The following is a 20,187-nucleotide window of genomic DNA, read 5'->3' as shown; positions in this document are numbered from 1 at the left end:
AACCCACTGCTCTTCAGATCCTTCTCCCAGCGCGCCAAGACGAAACCAGTCATGCGCGCCCACCACCCTTTGGCTAGGGAGGAAGCCCAGCCATAACATCTGTACTCCGATGGGGGTAACTGTCTCCCAAGAAGAGCCAGACGGTTGCTCACAGTCGGAGCAGCAGCTGACACCTCGCCTGGGGGTGCAGTATCAAGACCCATGATCCCGGGTCGTAAACCACGCACGTCATGATACCCCTCAGAGCCAGGAGTCTTATGGTTAGTAGCATATCCGCACTGAACCCGATCAGCATCTTCAGTAAGATGCCAAGACATCCGTCTGTCCACGGCTTGCCCCTTCAAGTGACTGAAAGAATAGTGGCGTGGAATCGAAGGGATGTACAAACAAGCTCCCCCGTCAAGAGTTAGCCAATGTTCCTCGCAGAGAGTCAGCGTAGCAGGATCCTTGACATGATCTCCAAATAGAAAACTCGGCTTCTTTAGAACCTGAGTGGAAGTAGAATCCGGGGTGAAGGAGGCATCTGTGATAAGCTGGCGCAAACAATGGCGCCCTCCTTCCTGTATCGAACGGCAAGAATCATTTGGACGATCCCCATCGAACCGAGGAAGTGGGCTAACAGCCTGCCTAAGGGAAGCTGAAGAGAAACCCTCCCGACTACAGCCGGTGTTGGCGTGAGGAGGAAGGCTACCCGCGGGAAATTCCACTGCAATAAAGCACAAGGGCGGAATCAGAAAATCCATCTCGTAAGAAGAATGATAGACTCATCCACGGAATAATTGGAGAGACGATTTTGAGTGACCTACACCAGAAGGACGGCATGCGTCATCACGTGAATAACGTGGTAACGTACACCGACCTATAAGGTGTAGGACAACACAAAATCGCCCCAATATATCCGAAGACTTGAATTGGCTAAGCAAAACAAGTCTGAAACCTTACCCTCCGCGAGAGAGGTATCGGTTCTTCCTTCATGACCCGCAAAGAGGTCAATCAGGGATGCAAAAAAAAATCTAAAACATGAATATACGAAATTTAAAAGGGAAATTAAGAACTTTAATTAAAATCCTATACACAAATAGGATTTCATAATTGAAGTCTAATTAAACCTACAAATTTCGTGCACGATGATTGTCATCTTTTACGGTGAATTTTGGTGAAATACCCAAAATACCCTCCGTGTTCAAGGCCAAAATTCAGGTCAAGGACACGCCCGGGTTGGGTCATGGTCATCATATCTGATCATATAGCACCCCCGGTACCCCCACAAGGTTGGTTAATTTTACAAATGAGCCCTTTTGTAGAATTTAACCAATTTTGCAAATAAACCCCTCTAACAACTTTTGGTCCTCTTGCCTAAAGCACCCACCAAATTTTCAACCAAGTGGACATACAATCCAAGACCTAATTTCAGTCCAATTTTGCATAAAAGCCCCTCAAAAGATTTTGGCCATAATGCAATTTTGCATAAAAGCCCCTCAAAAAATTTCGGCCATAATGCAATTTTGCATAAAAGCCCCTCAAAAGATTTCGGCCATAGTGTAACTTTGCAAATGAACCCTCCAAGATTTCGGCCACCTTGCCTCTTTTGCACAAAACCCCCCAAAATAGGGTGCATACACAATCCCTTACCTACTACAAGAATAAAGATGCAATCTTTACAAGAAAATAAGAGGATTGTAAAGAAGAGCTTACCAAATCAAAAGAGTTTTCTTTAAGCTTGAAGATGAAGGAGGGAACCCTACTTGGAGGAGCAAGTGTTTGGCCGAATTTGCAAATAAGACACCCAAAATCCTAGCCCCTCTTGAAGGATTGATGGATCCTTGAGAACAAATCAATGGAGGAAAGAAGCTTGGGGAAGAAGAATGCACAGGGGGGGAGGAGTTCGGTTTTGGAGCCAAAGAGGGGGAAGTTCTCTCCTTTGAAATTTGAATTAAAGGAAGGGGGGACCATGAGCAAAAGAGGAAAAGGCCAAACAAAGAAAAGAAAGGGGGGGGGACCACACGAACCAAGACACCCCCATGGGGTGTCTCGGCAAAACCGAGACACCCCAAGGGTGTCTCGGCAAAGCCGAGACACCCCAGGGTGTCCCGGTTTTGTCGGGACACCCCCGGGGCATCTTGAATCTGTTTCGACCCCCCGAACCTTCTTTGGACCCCCTAAATTGTTTTCTGAACCCCAAAACACTCTGATTCTTCGCCAATGGTTGAATATTGATGAACTCCAAAAGTCAACCATTGACGAATCAAAACCCTAGAGTCAACGCCGGTCAACGCGTAACCCTAGGTCAACCCCAGTCAACGGGTTGCGCCAAAAGTCAACGTTCGAGGATGAAAATCCACACCAATCAACGTTTGACGAATCAAAACCCTAGAGTCAACGCCGGTCAACGCGTAACCCTAGGTCAACCCCAGTCAACGGGTTGCGCCAAAAGTCAACGTTCGAGGATGAAAATCCACACCAATCAACGTTTGACGAATCAAAACCCTAAGGGCCAACGCCGGTCAACGCGTCACCCTAGGTCAATGCCAGTCAACGCGTTGCGACAAAAGTCAACGTATGACGATCCAAAACCCTAGAGTCAACGCCGGTCAACGCGTAACCCTAGGTCAACCCCAGTCAACGGGTTGCGCCAAAAGTCAACGTTCGAGGATGAAAATCCACACCAATCAACGTTTGACGAATCAAAACCCTAAGGGCCAACGCCGGTCAACGCGTCACCCTAGGTCAACGACAGTCAACGCGTTGCGACAAAAGTCAACGTTTGACGATTCAAAACCCTAAAGGTCCACGCCGGTCAACGCGTAACCTTAGGTCAACGCCAGTCAACGCGTTGCGACGAAAGTCAACGTTTGACGATTCAAAACCCTAAGGATCAATGCCAGTCAACGCACAACCCTAGGTCAACGTCGGTCAACGCGTTGCGACAAAAAGTCAACACACGGTAATCCAAAACCCTAAGCCAGCATAATGTGGCGGAGGTAGTTCAAAGTCAACTTAGTGACACGAGCCAAACTCAAGCTCGAGACTCCAACGACGGCCAGACGATAAATGCAGCGCCGGAAGAACCTCGGCTATTCGTCAAAGCATCGAATAGATCGAAAATCGAAGGAGCCAAGAGTTGAAGCTAACCACAGGTCCTTATGCCGACTAAAGGCTGGACCAATCACATCCAAAGTATTCCAGCCTCTTCTATAAAAGAAACGAGTCCGGAACACTTTGGAGGGGGTATCTGTAGGCATCGAAAATTGCCTATAAGTCTCCACAAACGGTTCAGTGTTAACGAGCGACAATGAACATCACCATCCGACCCACATGAGCCTAATCGACGTTGATGAACGATTGAAGCGAATCGACGAGCCACGTGAGCGGATAGGATTTCGAAACAACGAAGACCCGGACCAATCGGGAACCCGACGGTGTTCGTAAAAAGGACAACGCCCTTCGTGCCTCGACCACTCTACAGATAATCCAACCACCAGAGCGGATCGAACTCTTCGTCACGCATCCAACACACCCGGAATCACTCAAATCCGAGTTCGTACGAAGAATCTACGGGGAAAACGATCAAAATACACCTACGGAGTCTCGGAGTTCCGAAACACCCCCAGGGGTGTCTCAGAAATTCCGAGACACCCCAGGGGTGTCTCGGAATTTCCGAGACACCCCAAGGGTGTCTCGGAAATTCCGAGACACCCTAGGGGTGTCTCGGATTTTTGGAGACACCCCAAGGGTGTCCCAGATCTGTGCGGACACCCCTGGGGTGTCCTAGATCTGTGCGGACGCCCCCCCTCTTGTTTTCCTATAAATAGGACCCCCTTACCTCATTTGGAAGGATCTGGATTTTTGGAGAGCCTCGGCGAAGCCCTGCTGCAGCAAACACTGATCGAGCACTTCAACCGAGGAGGAGAGGTCTAAATCAGCCTTCATCACCCGTTCTCATCCTTCCTTAGTATTAGCCTTTAGCGTTAATACTAAGAAGAGCTATTACCTCGCTTTAGCCGAGGTATACGCTTAGAACTTCTAGATCTCACGCGGATCGACGAAGTTCTGTCCGATATTTCTGGATTAGAAGTTTCTAGATCTCACGCGGATCGACGAAACTCTGTCCGATTTATCCGGACCGGATCTGATTGCCCCGGTGGTCCACGGATATCAACATCCCCGTCACAGGCCAAAGACCCACGCAAGCGAGACCGCACCAAAACGGGATCTCGTGTTTATTTTCGATAAAGTTGTAATCTTTGTTTTGATTGCATTCTTGTTGTAACGTTTAAAGTTGTAACAGATTCAAAAGCAATGAAAACACCGACTTTCACCGAAAACATAAAATAGTTGAAATCGTCTTGCCAATTTATAATGCAGTTACTCTATCTCGCAGATTCATGAGATGAGTTCCACTCATTGAAATTTTTTCTAAGTGCATGTTATTCATTTTAATTGACTTTCCCCCGGGTGTATTCCCGCCTTACGCATTGAGTGGTGGTAGCCGAGAAACCTTCACTACTACTGTTGACACATTACTTGTCACCGCTACTCCTTAGTTTAATCTGGATGGGCCCAAAGAGATTCATCAGCTAATATGAGATGGCGACCGTCATACACTACGACAGTTAAATACCGATGCCCCACTTACTGAAGATCCTAATTCTACTTAGGCTTTGAAGAAGGCGGATTATTTATTCAGTGATCATGTGGAAGATCCAGATATGCTGACCTTCAAAGATGAGCATTGGCTGAACGACGATGATGGGAGTTCACTATATATTCCTTCTATTCCTCGGCAGTACTCATTTGCACGCTTAGAGACGCAAGCTGTGAAGCGGGAGATGTCTTGGAATCTCACGAATGATCATGAGTGAGTCCATTGTGGATTCATTACCTAGCAGAAGACCCTAGGTTCTGATGGATATAATTACAATCGTGGACTTCGACCATGAATCTTAGGACTTGATACAGCACTACCGGACGAACTGTCGATAGCTGCTAATACAGTGAGGAATCGGCTTGCTAGACTTGGTAGGATACACCCTATGAAGGAATATAGGTGCTATGATTGGGTTCACTCTCTAGCAAAGAAGTGGTGGACTCGTATGATGAGATATGTTCTTGGGCACTAGGGTAATGAGCTGAAGCACAGCGGATTATACACATCGATACGGGCCACTATGTACTGATTGTCGATCAGCAAATAACACTTCTTAGCGTTGTTGGAGCTTTATAATATGGATACCAGCATTTTCTTGACCCGTAATAGAGAGTTAGGGTTAGCTCTTCATGAGATGCAGAAGGTTTCTAGACTTCCGATGGGTGATTATCCATATCAGGAGTATTTTCCTTCTAACTGGTAGTTGAGATAGTTAAAGAAAGCTTCCTCTGATATGTACAACACGTTTTGGGATCTTACGTGTCACTATCAGATAGCTCTAGTCAGGATAAACCCCATGATGAAGAAGAAAACACAGATAAACCTGAAACAATTCACTGATTATTTGTTTAAGCATCAGGAGAGTAATTCCGATGTGGCGGTTTGTGAGTTAGCCCATCTGACTCCCTCAGAGATCAACGACCTGATTGAGAAGACAGGTGCTCAATCATTTACTACTTCTGCTATTGAGGGTCAGTTTCCAAGGGGGACCAAGTTCCGTATATTCTTGTGGCATGTGCAAAAATAGATTCGGCCCATGACTCTTCTGGTGGGATATCTTGCCATTGGGTTGAAGAAGTGCATCGTCCCTTATTAGTTTTCTGATGCTTTACAAATAGAAGTTCTCTTCCCGACCATCTAGCTAGCTTACAAGAAGGACCTCTCCTTACTTCTAACGATGGTTGCCGATATTCACTGCGGGCTTAGATACTTGGTTTATGGTTTCACACAAATGGGTCCAAGCCATCGACCGAGATCCCTTCCGTCAAGGTCGAGCTCCCATATGCATATTTGATGACATGGCTCGTCGTTCATCACCTCGATTTGATGTCAGCACTGTTTGCGTCGAAAGTTGGTTTATTCATGGCTGAATCTACTACAATTGTTTATCAATTATAGATTCAAGAGAGTGTATCCTTTTATACGATCTCTCATTACAATGAAAATAAAACAAAAAGTCTTTTTATAAGACTTCTCACTTACACAAATAAAACAAAAAAAATATAACTCTTTTCAAACACACGTGGAGGACGTTTATCACCCACTGCTTGTATGAGATCTTTACCTATGCCGGGGATGCGTTAGTCCGTGGACCGTCACAAATCAGATCTGGTTAGCAGAAAAGTTAATTAATGTTCTTGCTTCACAAAGGAAACAATCACAGAAGTGATAATCTTGACTAAGTGAGATTACGACTCTTCTCGAGATCAAAACCAAGTTTGATCCGAAGAAAAGGGGAACGGGCCTCATATCCTTTTAATAACTTCCTCTTTATGCTGAATTTCACCATGATTTGCTAGCCCTCCTTTGAAATTCGTACGTCACTCTTCAATTTGACAGCACTTCGCCCTCTGATTTTAGATCCCTACAAATGAAAGCCCTAGGCTTGTATTTATAGGCTTCAGTTGTAGTATTTTCGGATAAGAACTGATGATTTACCATTATTCATAGTTAACAACCGTTTAACCACGTTCAGGGATAGTATCAAAGCAGTTGGGAGGCTCTGAAATGATCAAATCCTGGGAAAACCCGTCGAAAACGCATTTTCGGCTCAAAACTATGCGATCCACCAAATGTTGGTTCATGCCTATGCGAGCCACCAAATGGTGGTTCGCGCCCATGTGTGCCACCAAATAGTAGCTCTTACCCATGCGAGACACCATTTGGTGGCTCAGCCTTGGGCCGAGCCACTAGCTTTGGCTGAGTCATTTTGACGTAACTCGGTCGCCTGGAGCTTTTCCAGGTCGTTCGGGTTGGACTTGTTTCGTCGTTACGCGCATTTCGTCGTTTCGTTGACTTGTATGTTTCACCAGTTCGCTTGATGCGTTTCATTAATTTAGAGGTGGCCGATGAGTGCGCGGGCCACTTGGCGCTGGCTGATGAGCATACGGGCCACTTGGAACTGGCTTGTTGCAATGTTATTAGCGATTCGCCGCCTTGTTGTTTCGACAGCTTGTCACCACATCATCTGACGGTTCGTCGCTTGTCGATGTCAAATAATCCTCCTTGACTCAGATAATAACATTCATCATCTTCTCTTTATCTCGAACAGTGTGTAGGAACTTATAGGAAATTTTTTTGATGCCTACAGATACCCCCTCTAAAGTGTTTCAGCCTCGTTTCTTTTATAGAAGAGTCTGAAGTACTTTGGATGTGATTGGCCCAACCTTCAGTCGGTGTAAAATGATCTGTAATTTGCTTTAGTTCTTGACTTCTTCAATTCTCAGCATATTCAATATTTTATCGAATAGCTGAAATTCTTCCAGCTCAGCGTTTATCATCTGACCGTTGTCGAAGTCTCGAATTAAAACTGGTGTGTTGGTTTTTGATTTTAGCTCGTGTCGTGGAGTCGACTTCGAACTGACTATCTTCATCGGGGATTCATATCTGAACTATGGTTGAAATCCTTGGGATTATCTTTTGTTTCAGAGTTGATCTAAGCCTTGTTTTAGCGAGAATTGATGACGTGTTAACTACGCGTTAACTGGCATTGACTTTGATTGCAACGCGTTGATCGGCGTTGACCTTCATTTACAATACATTCAAAGTCCTTTGTAGAAACTTTAGCTGGAATTGATGTTTTTTCAGATGTTCAAATCACGAGACCAATTGATGAAGCTGGTGCGTTAGTGACTATCGTGCTTATAGGATTTTTGGCAAACCCTCAGCCATAAATGTGTTTGACGAGCCTTTACTGACTACCGTTTGAGTCGGGCTACCTTGCAGATTCTTTAAGTCTGTTCCATAGGTGACGTTATGCTAAAAGAATGAACTCCATTAGACTTAATGGTATGATATTGAATACGTAGACTTCGTTATTTATCGCGGGAATAGACTACTCGACAACACGTGTTAGGCGCATACTTTAGGATTTTTGGTAAATCCTCAGCCATCAACGGATTTGACATGCCTTTAGCGGTTACCGTTTGAATAGGGCTTGCATATGAATTATCTAAATCTGTTTCACATGTGACGTTGTGCTACGAGAATGAACTATCTTAGAGTTGATGCTATGATATTAAATACATAGGCTTCATCCTTTTTACGAGGAAAGACTAACCGGTAACGCGTGTTAGGCGTAGACTTATCTTTATTCAGGGATTGAGATTAATCGGCAACGCGTGTTAGACGTTAACTTATCTCTACTTAGGATTTGAGATAAAATTCCCTGTGCGTGTTAGGCATGGATTATGGTGTTATTAATAATGTCCTACCACGATGTTGAAGACATGGGCTTTTGTCGTTTTTATAGCAAAAGACTAACCGGCAATGCGTGTTAGGCACTGACTTATCCCTACTTAGGATTCGGGATAAAATTCCCAGTGCGTGTAAGGTACGAATTTTGGTGTTATTAATAACGACCTGTCACGATATTGAATACGTGGGCTTTTGTCTTTTTTACGGTGAAAGACTAACCGACAACATGTGTTAGGCGATAACTTATCCTTACTTAGGATTTGGGATAAAATTCCCCATGTGTGTAAGACATAGATTATGGTATTATTAATGAAGGCCTGCCATGATGTTGAATACGTGGGTTTTTGTCCTTTTTACGGTGAAAGACTAAACAACAACGCGTGTTAGGCGTTGACTTATCCCTACTTAGGATTCGGGATAAAATTCCCCATACGTGTAAGGCATGGATTATGGCGTTATTAAAAACGGCCTGCCGCAATGTTGAATATGTGGGCTTTTATCCTTTTTACAGCAAAAGACTAACCGGCAACCCATGTTAGACGTTGACTTATCCCTACTTAGGATTCGAGATAAAATTCACCATGCATGTAAGGGATAGATTATTAGTGCTACAATGTTGAATATATAGACTTGGTCGTTTTCGTGGGAACGGACCACCCTGTAGTATGTGTTAGATGTAGACTTAACTCTATTTAAGGATCGAGATAAAGTCCCCCATGCGCGTAAGGCATGGATTTTAGTGTTGGAAGGTGTCTTCTCTTGGGGTAAAGACGAACCCGATGCTGGAGAGAAAAAATTTTATATTCTATCTCCAGATGCAAAAGAAACTCAAAGTGGGATCTCCACTTAAAAAATCGGATAACCCTAATTATCAGAAGGTTTGATTACCCAACCTGAAGGTGGATTTCTTGTTTATCAAGAGGGAACTCTAATTTTGATCTTAACAGTATGAAGGTTTGACCAAGTAGAGGTTTGAGACGACCCTAACTGTAGGAAGGTTTGATCGCTTGATTTGAAAGTGAACCTCTCGTTCATGAAAGGAATCTAGAGGGGATTTTGGCTTTGTTCCTAACTATAGGAAGGTTTGACCAAGAAACAATGGGAGTAAAGATACAACTAACACTGGAAGTATTGACTCTTACAAATCACTCAGTGGGTTATTTAGTGTCAAAGGGCTAGGACTTAATACGAAGGGGTTTGATGATTGCCATGGATCAGCAGCTTGAATTTTTGAATACCGTGTTGAGACTTTAACATTAGGAGTGTTAAGTGCACCAACACAATGTGAGTTTGGATGGACTCAGCCGAAAGAATTTTGGTGGACTCATCATCAGTTAATTTGATCAGTGAGAGACTTTGTGGTGGAGGACCGTGAATCATCAAGCACTCTACATTTACATCGTGGGAGTTTCATTAGAGAAGATTGACCGAATGAGGTTATTAAATATCATCTCAACAAAAGAGTGCTCGAAAAGTCAAAGTGGAAGGGTTTTAATCATTTTGGAAATATTTAAATAGCCACAGTGGGAGGTTCTTAATCATGATTAAGAATGAATTATTCCGATGATTTATTTTCATCTTCAATAATCAGTTTTGGGTTATCCTTAAGAATACCATGTATAGCATTCTCCAGGAACTTTCCATCAAAGATAGGGAATAGTTTAGCCTCATATACCAGTTAGAGGTATGTGAGAAGCAGTTTAACCTCTTATACTTATTGGAGGATTGGGAGTAGCAGTTTAACCTCTTATACTCATTGGAGGATTGGGAGAAGCTGTTTATACTCTTATACTTGTCGGAGTGTCAGAAAGAGAAGTTTATTCTCTTATACTTGTCGGAGTGAACCGTTCTCATTCGGCTCATTTCGGCATTATGATGCCGGCATCAACCAAAGCTTGAATGTTGTTTTTGAGAGAGAAGCAAACCTTAGTGGAATGAAGGATCCTCTTGTGGTACGCACAATACTTTGGACTTGAAGTGTTGTTAGCTTCCTCCTGATTCGTAATAAGTGATAGCTTGATTTTGTTGTTTTCAAGGAGGTATTTGAAGATAGCCGGAACCACTTCATCCTTATAATGATCGTGAATTTTGATACTAGTTAAAATTATTTTCTGGTATTTAAAATATTTAATTATTATTTTTAAAAGAATATTTGTATTTTTCTCGATTTTCTATAATTTTCTATGATTTAGAAATCTGATTATATATTTATTTAAATGGTTTTGATATTTATAAATTTATTTAGTGCAGTAAAAATTCTAAATAATTCGTTGCGTTATCGATACTATTAAGTATCATTTTAAATAACATGTTGTATTATTATTATTATTATGTATTATTTCGTATAATATGTTGTATTATTAATTATGTATTATTTGTATAATTTATTGTATTATTTTTACTGTTGCATATTATCAGTTGTATTAGTAGAACTAGTACGTTTATTATGTAGATAATTCTTCCATAATTATTTATTTTTAAATATAAGTAATTATATTATTTATTAATTATTATCGTTTAATTATACAATTAGTTGTATTATTTCCACTGTTGCATATTACCTGTCGTATTAGCACAACTGGTACATTTTGTTGTGTAGATAATTCTTCCATAATTATTTGATTTAAAATATAAATACATATATTTTTTATTAATTCTTCTCGTTTAATTATACAATTTATTGTATTATTACTACTGTTGTATTTTATCTGTCGTATTAGTATAACTGGTACGTTTTATCATGTAGGTAATTATCCTATAATTATTTGATTTTAAATATAAGTAATTATATTTTTTATTGATTATTTTTGTTTAATTGTACAAATTGTTATATTATTTCTTTTGTCACATATCAGCTATTGTATTAATACAACTGGTAAATTTTAATGTGTAGATAATTTTCACATAATTATTTAATTTATTTCATAATTAGTATTATTTTTAATTATTTTTTAAAACCCTAACCCTATATATTTATCATTTTCCTTTTCTTTTTCCTTTTCTTCCTCTCCTGTTCACGCCGCCTACCCCTCCTTCCCTCTCGTTCTCTCTCTCCCTCTCCCTTTAATGTGTAGATAATTTTCACATAATTATTTAATTTATTTCATAATTAGTATTATTTTTAATTATTTTTTAAAACCCTAACCCTATATATTTATCATTTTCCTTTTCTTTTTCCTTTTCTTCCTCTCCTGTTCACGCCGCCTACCCCTCCTTCCCTCTCGTTCTCGCTCTCCCCATTTCGACACGAGCAACGACCACCGCACTAGCGCCCATTCACTTAGCTCCCCATCGCCTCTGCCCTCCGCCCGATGCTAAGCGGACAGACCATCAGCCCACCCCCTTCGCCTGCGCGCTCGTCTCCGCCTAACGACGTCAGCCTCCCAAGCCCAGCTCTCGCATCGCCCTTACCGCCAAGATCCGTCGCTAGCCCTTCCACTGTTAGTGTACGCCGTACCATACCCCAGCCCGCTTCAAACCTCTTTCTCCGCTTGCCAACCGCCCTGCATTCACGCCGCTGACTTGTCACTGCCCAGATCTGCGCCCCTCTTGCCTGGCCACCACCACCCCCATCCTCCTTCTTCCCTTTTTCCCCATAGCCTGAGCTCTTACGGCGTGCCCCGAGCCCACCCGATAGCCCCTCGTCTCCTCCCGTCGAGATCTAACCCGCCTGCCATCTTCAAACCGCTGTCCTCGCCTCACCGTTGACATCGCCGATGACCTCTCCTACTGATGGCAGCCCCTAACTACTCTGATGACCCACACCGCCTTCAGATCCGCTAATCATTGCCTCCTCTTCCACTGTCCATGACCAACAGACCTACCTCCTTCATCGGCTTAGTCCAAACCCATGGCCTCACACGTCGACGTCGAATTGTTCGACACAACCCGAGGCAAGATTTCGCTCCTCTTGACTCGTCATTTCATATTTATATCTATTATTAATTAGTTGCATAGATTAAATTATGAGTTGTTATTATCTGCGTGGCTTGTTGATGGTTAATATTTAACAATGATGTTATGATAAGTAATTTAAAGGAAATTCCCCCACACAACGAGCGGTCAAAGTGGTGAGGCTTTTGCCTATTCTGATGAAATGCTGTTCATTGATGCAACTCCTTAGTTTGATGTGAGCGGACCTGAGGAAATTCCCAGGCTTGTACGTGAGGGGAATCATCGTACATTGCGGTGATTGATTACAAGCGCCCCTCTCACTAAGGATCTAAGCGCTACTCAGCCTTTGAGGAAGCCTAACTACTTGTTTGGCAACTTCGTTGAGGATCCTAAAATTCTAAATCATTATGCTGAGAAGTGGCTGAATGATTATGAAGGAAGTATCAAGTTTCTTTCGTAGATTCCTTGTTAGTATGCCCTAACGCATCTGAAGAAGCAAGCCGTGACACAGGATATGTCATGGAGTCTAACGGAGGATCAGGAGTGAATCCACTATAGTTTTATCACTCAGCACAAGACTCCAAGCTCCAGTGATAGGAGTTATATTCATGGACTTCATCCTGGCGTATTGGGACAAGATGAAGTTCCATAAAATGAGCTGTCAATCAGGGCTAATACAATGAGAAACCGCCTGGCGAGCCTTGGAAGGGAGCTACTAATTAAGGGATTTAGGTGTTATGGCTAGGTCCACTCCTCGGGTGACAAGTGGTGGATGACGATGACAAATTATGTCCTTGGGCGGTGGGGTGCAAAGCTAATTGAAAGTGAATTATATACACCTATCCACGCTAGCATGTACGGCTTGCCCATCAGCATGCATCATTTCTTTACGCTATTAGAGCTCTATAACCTAGACACTAACACCTTATTAACTAGGAATGGAGAGTTGGGGCTGGCTCTGCTTGAGATGATGAAGGTCTTAGGGCTGCCGATGGGTGATATTCCATATCAGAAGTATTTCCCCACCAATCGCCAATTAAGCCAGATAAGGATGGCTAACTCCTTCAGATATGACACGTTGTGGGAGCTATCGTGTCATTATTGGTCTGCCCTCGCCGGTGTGGATATCAAGGTTAAGAATAAGTCTCCTTAACTTAGCCTAAAGTAGTTCGCGGACTACTTGTTCAAGCACTTGGAAGACCATTCTGGTAAGGAAGTTTGTGAGTTGGCGCCTCTGACTCCATAAAAAATAAACAAGTTGATCGAGAAGATCGGTGCTCAGTTGTATACCACTCATGCCGTTGAGGGGAAATTCCTAAGGGGCACCAAGTTTTAGATGTTTTTGTGGTGTGCACAGAAGCAAATTCAACAAACGACTCTTCTAGTGGGCTATTTGACAATCTGGTTGAAGAAATGTATCATGGCGCACCAATTTTTTGATGCATTACCGATAGAGGCCCTCTTTTCGGCTACTCAACTCACCCTCGGGAAGAAACTTTCCTTGCTTCTGGTGATGATCACCGATATTCACAACGGGCTTCGATATTTAGTCATTAGCTTCATGCAAGAGGGAAGCAAGCTGTCGAGTGAGATCCCCATCGCTAAGATGCTAAGATCGAGCTTCCTTATACTTATTTGATGTGTGGCTTATTCTCCATTGCCCTCACCTGATGATGGGGGCTGATCCCTCCATTCTCTTATTGCAATTGTTAGAGGATTGCAAATAGGAAGCCCGATAGTTTCGTGAGGTGAAGTGATAATTTTAAATTCATAAGTCCTGGGAGTTCTTTAAATGCTTCCCTTAGTTCTCTGGCTATTATGTTGAGTTGCTGATCGATGATGAAGAGCAGGGGAAGAGTCGAACCATTCTCGACGTGGGCTATTTCCGTTAGCTAATGAACATCAGGCCTGGCTACCTCGTCTTTTGAGAAAAGAACCGCTATAGCATTGAGCCCTATCTCCCTTGTTGGTTCGCTCGTCAATTAGGTTATGACCAACTGTAGGATGGGAACCCGAACCGACAATTGAAGACTCATGGAGGACTCATCGATGGAGCTCGTGCCTGGTTTTAGAATATAGGAGGCTGCACCGATGCCAAATTTAGCCTTCCTGCTGTAAAAACTCTGTGACAAATAACCTTCATCTGCTGTAAGTGGATCATAGTGTAAAACCCTGATAATTTATGAATAATAAAATTAATGTGTGATAAATTATGATATGTGGATATTTGGTATGATAAATATCATTTAATGGTATATGTGTATAATACCATGTGTTTTGAGTATGAATGAGTTCATACATGAGAGAGAAAAGAGTTGAAACATGCACAAATGGACAAACATATAGAAACTAGAAATGTCCGGTCCGGTCGACCGTCACGGTCGACCGCAACCCGGTCGACCGTGATACCTGCAGATGATTTTTCTCCTGTATGAACTTTGAGTTGGTTTCGGATTTTCTAAACCCATATCTGTTTTCCCCTGATATATATATGAGGTTTTCATGTTTTTCTCAGTTTTCCTAAGAACCCTAATAGCCACCAAAACCCCCCAAACCGTACTTGGATTTCTTGGAGAAGATTGAAGGCTTTCAAGTGGATTTTCGGGTGATTCTTGGCTTTTGGAGTGGAGATCAGAAGATTGAAGGCTTTCAAGTGGATTTTCGGGTGATTCTTGGCTTTTGGAGTGGAGATCTTTTTCAACGTTGCTTCTAACACGTTTTCAGTGGATTTTCGGGTGATTCTTGGCTTTTGGAGTGGAGATCTTTTTCAACGTTGCTTCTAACACGTTTTCATACAACCCTAGGCGAGTATCATCTTTGCTAATCTCCTTCCTAGTTTTCAAAATGTTTTTAAAGAGTTTTAAACATGTTTTGTAGAGCCTAAATGACTAGTTTATGAATAAAGTCAACTTCTTTTGTATTATATGTAAAGAGACTAGGTCTTTCTATGTTAAAAAGGTTGAGAACGATTTTTACAGAAGTATTTAAGACCTAAAGATGATTTTTAAAACGTGGTTAATCTGAAGAAAGAAGTTTGATTCGTTGTTTTGAGCTTTTATGCATGTTTTTAGGGTTTTAAATACAAATCTAATGCATAAAGTCATGCATACAATTGTTGAGTTGTTTCTAGATGTTCATATCTACTGTGACACGTTTACATACAAGTTTCATGAAGATTTAATCATGTTTGAACCACAAAAACACGACATGAACACGACATACACAAAAAAGTTGAGAATCTGGAATCAGGGTTCACGGTCGACCGCCACGATCGACCGTGTGCAGGACAGAGATCTAGGTAGTCTCTGGAGCCCGTCGCGGGCGATGTTTTTGGCTGTGCATGTTTATAAGGGTGGAAATTGGTTTGTAGAGCAAATCTCTTGACCTTATGATGATAGACTATGATGTTAATGAATGTTAAACACCTAGAATGATGGTGAACTTCACATGTGGTCACGCACACTGAGATTTGGTGTATATATGCTAGATTGTGTTAGATTGACACACTTTCGACATGAGATAAATTGATAAGCACATATTGAATAATGTTTTTCTATACGTATTCGGAAATAGGGAGATGAAACCTATTTGTCGCAGAACGATTGAGTAAGAGTATTACAAAAGTATCGTTATTACACGTATCCGGAATAGGGAGATAATAAAACCTATTGTCACAGAGCGATTGAGTAAGAGCATTACAAGAGTATCGCTATAGCACAAGATAATGCACACATAGATATTTGATCAGTTATAAGTTTTACTTCCATGATAGACTACCCGTTAGTAGGGTATTTACTTTGAGATTTTGGCACACCCGTTATGGATGGCAGTTATATTTTTCGTTTTGTTTTGGTTGGCATCCTCTTATATTAGAGCAGGCTATTCGGATGTACTTCGAGATGAGATATCTATTCTTTATGTTGGAGATTGGAGTATATTTCCTTGACTATTTATTTTTCATTCATGAAGAGCTATATGAATGATTTAATATATGTATGTACTGACTCTATAATTTTCTTATATACTCCTACCCCTTCCCCTGGGGATAGGTAGTGATGATCTCGCTAGCGTTTTGACGCTCGTTGTTTCCCCTCTTTCAGGCAGCGAGTCTGGCACACGGAGAGTCGCAGGTTGATGGGACATCTTAGTTATCCGTTTAGCTATTTATTATATTTTGTAGTTATTGCAGAACTCCACATGTAGTTGATTATTTTTCAGACTCTAGATTGTTATTTTATTTTAGAGTTGAGAACTCTTGTGAGACTTTGTTTATTTGACTCATTGTATTTGAGATTCAGTTCAGACTCAGAGATATATCTATTTCATTCCAGTTGGGCTCATTATTAATATCTCTTATGATTCTTCTGTGTATATTTGGTGTTGTGCTATTTCTAGTTTTGCCTGTCTGTACCTTTATTTATTTATTGTTTCCACTAGAGAGATAATAATTGTGATGGTGAAACATGTCGTAGCATGGTGTTTGGTGCTTGGCAGGTTTGACAATCCAGGTTTCACCTGGGACTACAGCCTTATGTGAACCCTGGGGCGTCACAGTTGGTATCAGAGCTCTAGTTCCAATATCCTTAGGATCATTCATGTGTCATATTGTGGAGTTTAGGATAGAGTTTCCTAGGGATCATGTATACAGTCCGCTAGGAATCCTTAGCATGAGTGAGGACGTACTATATATGTACACGGAAAATCTAATATTTTTTTATGATGATCTATTTGCTTTAAATAATAAAGCATGATATGAGATATATGTGATACTATTTACTTATTGGTATGTGTTATATCCTTCATGCTTGAGATCCAAATAATTCATGGTTCGACGTATTTCATTGCTGCACACAAGTGGAAAGAGGATGTGAGTAACATATTGGATATGCTGAATGTTAATTCAGTGCAGAAGCAGAGGCTAGCGGCCTTCAGCCTCAAAGGCAATGTAGGAGGATGGTATAGTCTCTGTTTCACACCAGAGCAGAGGATGACGGTTTCATGGGAGACCTTTATATATCTTTTTGATGAGCAGTATGTTTCGGCTGCAGCGAAAGCCGGAAAAGAGTTAGAGCTGGCTCGTCTAGAGCAGGGGGATATGTCTGTCATGGACTTTGAGAGTAAGTTCATGTCATTGCTTAGATTCACTGGTATGTGGCACACAGAGGAGCGTCAATGGACTTTGAGAGTAAGTTCATGTCATTGCTTAGATTCACTGGTATGTGGCACACAGAGGAGCGTCAGACTCAGATGTTCTTGATGGGACTTCGTCTGGGATTGTGTCTGTACATAGTGTCTCGGAGGTTTCATTCAGTACGGGAGGTAGCAGATGCTGTCATGGCCCAGGAGACAGATACAGCCTTATTCATCAAGGGCAAGGACAATGGTAAGTCAGGACAGTCCGAGGACAAAGGAAAGGGTAAGAGACCATTTTGAGGCTCAGAAGGACCCCATCAGCAGGGTAAGGGTCCACATCAGTAGGGTCCCCATAAGAAGGGCCATCAGCAGGACCAGAGAGCATAACAGCCACGCTGATTTCAGAGAGCTTGTTATAATTGTAACAAGATTGGGCACTGAGCAACCGAGTGTCACAGCGCACCCGTAGCAGGCTAGCAGGGCAGGACACAGCAGCAGCAGTAGAACCACGCTCAGGGACGTGGTCAGGGTTAGCAACTGAGGATTGAGGCATCTCCAGCAGTCCCGAGGATTGAGGGATAGGTTCGAGTAGTCCAGGAGACCCAGCAGAGGCAGATGGCACCATTCACTCCAGGTGATGCAGAGTAGCAGACCGGTAGGGTGTATGTAGTTGTTTCTCGCGATCATAGCACGAGCGGAGCTGTGGTGGAAGGTACATTCCGTGTGAATTCCTTTCAGCATGTATCCTTTTTTATTCTGACGCTTCGTATTCTTTTATCTCCTATGATTTTTCGATTAGACTTCGGCTTGTAGCTTAGCCGTTAGATTTCCTATTATCTGTATCTACTCCGTTAGGAGAGATGTCTCTGTTAGAGAGTGTTTGTAGGAGATGCATCGTCAGCTATCTACTCCGTTAGGAGAGATGTCTCTGTTAGAGAGTGTTTGTAGGAGATGCATCGTCAGCTTGGACGATTCTGAGTTCGTTAGAGAGTGTTTGTAGGAGATGCATCGTCAGCTTGGACGATTCTGAGTTCGCGATTAATTTGATCGTATTGCATATATTTGAATTTGATGTGATCCTTGGTATGGATTGGCTATCTTCCTACCACGTGAGTATCGACTGTTTTGTAAAAACAGTCAGTTTGAGAGCATATGATGGATCAGAGTTAGTGGTAAGTACCTCCAGAAGCAACCAGTTTGTGGAGTCATTTCTGGCATACATAGAGGAGGCGATACTACAGAATCGGAGCGTAGATTTGAGTGAGATGCGAGTAGTCTCAGATTGCCAGGATGTCTTCCAGGACATACCAGGATTACCTCCAGTGAGAGAGGTCGAGTTTTGCATAGAGGTGTAGCCAGGCATCGCACCAATTTCCTAAGCTCCTTACCGTATGGCGCTTGCTGAGATGAGGGAGCTACAGATCCAGATCGATGAGTTGTTGTCTTAGGGCTTCATTCGACGGAGTCATTCTCCGTGGGGAGCACCGGTCCTCTTTGTGAAGAAAAAAGATGGGAGTATGCGATTATGTATAGATTATCGCGAGTTGAACAAGGTCACTATCTGTAACCGGTACCCATTACCAAGGATCGATGACTTATTCGACCAGTTGTAGGGAGCGCAGTGTTTCTCAAAGATAGATCTTCGTTCCGGTTATCATCAGATGTGAGTTTGGGAGATGGATATTCCCAAGACCGCTTTCTTGACTCGATATGGGTCTTTCGAGTTTCTTGTCATGTCGTTTGAACTAACCAATGCACCCGCAATATTCATGGATTTGATGAATCAGGTTTTTCATCCGTACTTGGACCAGTTTGTGATAGTATTCATCGATGATATTCTTATCTACTCGAGGTCGGAGGCAGAGCACGAGCAGCATTTGAGGTTAGCATTGTAGATTTTGAGAGAGCACCAGTTGTATGCTAAGTTTAGCAAGTGTGAATTTTGGTTATCAGAGGTCAGATTTTTAGGCCATGTTATTAGCCAGAAGGGCATTGCAGTGGATCCGGCTAAGGTAGAAGCCGTACTTGATTAGGAACCACCAAAGACAGTTACCGAGATTCGTAGCTTCGTAGGCTTAGTAGGATATTACAGAAAATTCATTCAGGATTTCTCGAGGATTGCCACACCACTTACACGCCTTACTAAAAACGGTGTACAGTTCATTTGGAGCATAGAGTGCCAGAAGGCATTTGAGACATTGAAGACTAAGTTGACTTTAGCACTAGTATTGGTTATTCCTAGCAGTGATAAGACTTTCGTTGTCTACACTGATGCATCCTTATCAGGTCTTGGCGGTGTATTGATGCAGACCCAGAGAGTCGTAGCCTATATTTCAAGGTAACTGAGGACTCATAAGCAGAATTATCCCACACACGATTTGGAGCTAGCAGCAGTGGTCTTTGCATTGAATGCGTGAAGACATTATTTATACGGAGTGCAGTTTGAGTTATTCACAGATCACCAGAGCCTGAAGTACCTCTTATCACAGAAAGAACTCAACCAGAGGCAACGACGATGGGTAGAGTTTATTAAGGATTATGAGTTTGCTATACAGTATCATCCGGGAAAGGTGAATATGGTAGCAGACGCGTTGAGCAGGAAGCGTCATTGCGGACTAGCAGCTTTGAGGTGTTCACTATATCAGGATCTTTATACCCTCAGCCATTTTGATTTCATGCCAGAGATTGGCGAGAGCCGTGTGTTCTTAGGAGCGTTATCTGTACAACCATCTTGGAGAGATAGAGTAGTCGGAGCTCAGTTAGAGGATTCTTGGATTAAAACCCACAAGGGGAAGATCTCCAAAGAACCCAAGGAT

Source organism: Asparagus officinalis, chromosome 7 (assembly GCF_001876935.1).
Source record: "Asparagus officinalis chromosome 7, Aspof.V1, whole genome shotgun sequence".
Classification (NCBI taxonomy): Eukaryota; Viridiplantae; Streptophyta; class Magnoliopsida; order Asparagales; family Asparagaceae; genus Asparagus; species Asparagus officinalis.
Note: the sequence above shows the minus strand (reverse complement) of the source record.